Genomic DNA, 2889 nt, shown 5'->3' with positions numbered 1-2889 from the left:
CTGAAAAACTTGCATCAATTGCAAACTCCGACACTTTTCTACAGGCTAAAATTTCAGCCTCTTCACTATCTCCCACCGGTGGGCCTTTAGCCAACATAGCTACCACCACCTCTCCCTTCTCATTACGAATCATTGCACCAACTCCGGAACTATTCAAGTTCGAAAAAATTGCGGCATCAAAGTTCAACTTGAAAACTGATGCAGGAGGAGGATGCCATACATTTACATTTACACTCGTATTGCTCACTGGAATTATCAGCTAATCCTGGGCTTGATGAAATTCTTCCAAATATTTCCTTGATCTTTTGTCTAGCCAACCCGGTTCCTTTAATTTCCCCCCATGTATCACAATATTCCTCTGGTTCCAAATAAACCATGCTTGAACTAAAAATAATTCAAACTCAGTTGTAGACAGTCTGCTCAGCAAGTCCTCAAATAACTGAATCACATCTTCTAGGCCTTGAATGCATTTCTGTAACCTGATAAAGCTACCAGCCCAGACATCTTGGGCTACACCACATTCCCATAAAACATGGAGCCCAGACTCGGGAGCCTTTTTATAGAGTTCACAAATACCATCCTCAATAATAAAAATGATCAGCGCTAGGCTTGGGCTTAAAGCTTATTATGATGCGGTCCAAAGAATTAAAATTTAGGTCTACTCTAAGCAAAAATTTATTAGAACTGGGCTTCATGGGGCTTAATGCAAAACACCAAAAAATTTGCCCATTCAAATTGAAAAATTGGTTCAGAAGGTAGCCCAAATAAGATTCACGAAACTCACTTAGCAAGCCTCCGAAACTGGACGCATTGCTCCTACTCGAATGAGGTTCACGAAATGCGAGGACAATCCGATATACTGGTGCGGCATCACGACTGATCCAAACCATTTCAGAGTCCGAAACTCCTACTTCCCGGTTCGGAAAGGCAGGTCGGTTAAGCTCTACCAAGATGCGCATGTGCTGGTGTTGCTTGTGGTTAGTTTTTTTTTTTTTTTTTTTTTTTTTTAAAAAGGTAGAGTTTTTAAGTTAGAATGTTTTTGGATTAAAAAAAAAAAGGGTTTCAGGTAGGGTATGGATATCCATGGATAATAAATTCTGGTAAGAATTAGGTATGGATATTGGTATTCAGGTATGGGCAAACATTTCGGGTAGGGTATGGATATATCCGATCCATACCCTACCCATGGCCATCCCTAGACTGGTGACCCACCAAAGGTCTCTATAAATCAAATGCCCTCTGCTCTTTCTTTCTCATCCCCAACACCAAATCACACAAAAACAATAGAGAGATATCACAGAAACCAGTCCATTTCCTTGCTCAGAGTTAGAGACAGTCACCGAGATTTTGGACGACAACCTCTCCGGCAATCTTCCCGAAAGGTTACCTCAAATTGCAAAGCTCTTCATTTAGTTTTGGTTTTACATTTTTCAGTTTGGTCATGGATTCTAGTAGAGTTCTGTTCAAGGCCATAGTTTTAGTACTATGTTTTGCTTTCATGAGTTTCATTTAATGTTTAACTAAATAAGATTTTGATTATGTGTGTTCAATTAATGTTCATTATACTTTACTCATTGATAGAGGTGACTTCTTCATTTTTTTTGTTCAAAGGTAGTGTGACTTCCACATTTAAGTACATGAAGTCTCTCTGGTGCACAAGCTAGAATCAATCTTCTCCATTGTGTATGTGTGTATATTTCATGGCTTTGATATAGATTTCAGAGTGTCAAACTGCCTAATGCAACTACAATTCTTTTTTTTTTCTTGGATGAATTAAGGCAACTACTACAATTCATGATGCATGATATTTTGATGTAAATAAACTGCCCTTATTTACATTTCCCTTCATATCATTATCTTTTTGGTTCTTTTGATTATATTCTCCTCTGTTTTTATTGTCTCCATGCTCATTAATTTCTCTCTGTGTGGAATTTTGTCGTTGGCTGCCAATAAAGTTGAAGATTGGAATTGTAAAATTGGAAATATTTGGATCTTGTAAGGGTAAGATCCAAAGAGCTCACCTTTAGATATTGAGCAATCTTTTTGAGTCAAGCCAGAGTATTAGAAATGGTTTTGTTTTCTTTTTTTATTGAGATGTAATTAATTTTCTGAACTTTTTTATATCTTCAATCCGAAAATTACTAGATTTTATCCCAGAATTTACTACTACTAACTTATAATTTTTTATTATTATTTCAAATTAGTACACAAGAGAAGTATATATATTTGTTTAATTTTCATGCGCATCTTCTTTAATAGTGTTCTTATATATATATAATTTGATAGTTATGAAAATATATGATAAACGATTTTAAATTTTAGTGGGTCTAAATGTAACTTTTGATTAAAAAGTTATTTGCTTATTTTAAAATTTTAGTTAAAAATGGTTACCTAAGAAAAAAACAATAAGAGTTTAAAAAGTTGTACATTAATAAATAAATAAACTAAAAAGTTAAAAAGGAAAAAGTTTTTGTCTAATAGACATTAACTTTAGTTCGTAAAAACATCTTTTGATTTTTTTTTTTTTTTTTTTGGCTGAATGACTGAGTTGTATTAAACAACAAAATCACAGGGACAGGGGTCCAGACCATGTTTAATATAAAAGGAAGATTCTCATACCATTTATCGAAAATTCGTTGGACTACATTTTGCATTATTAAGTTCTTTAAATTTCTTAATTATATATATATATATATATATATATATATTTGCTTAATATGTATGTCATTATTCTTTTTTTTTTTATAAATTGAATATTGATATTTTATTAAAGGATCTCTGAATTTTTATTTTTATTTTTATTGAAATGCAGAGATTTTTCTTGTGCGCAATTCTAATTTGTGTTTTTATTTTTATTGAAATGTAAAAGATATTCATTTTTTTTGTAAA

Source organism: Quercus lobata, chromosome 5 (assembly GCF_001633185.2).
Source record: "Quercus lobata isolate SW786 chromosome 5, ValleyOak3.0 Primary Assembly, whole genome shotgun sequence".
In the NCBI taxonomy this organism is placed as follows: Eukaryota; Viridiplantae; Streptophyta; class Magnoliopsida; order Fagales; family Fagaceae; genus Quercus; species Quercus lobata.
This window is presented reverse-complemented; position numbering follows the sequence as displayed.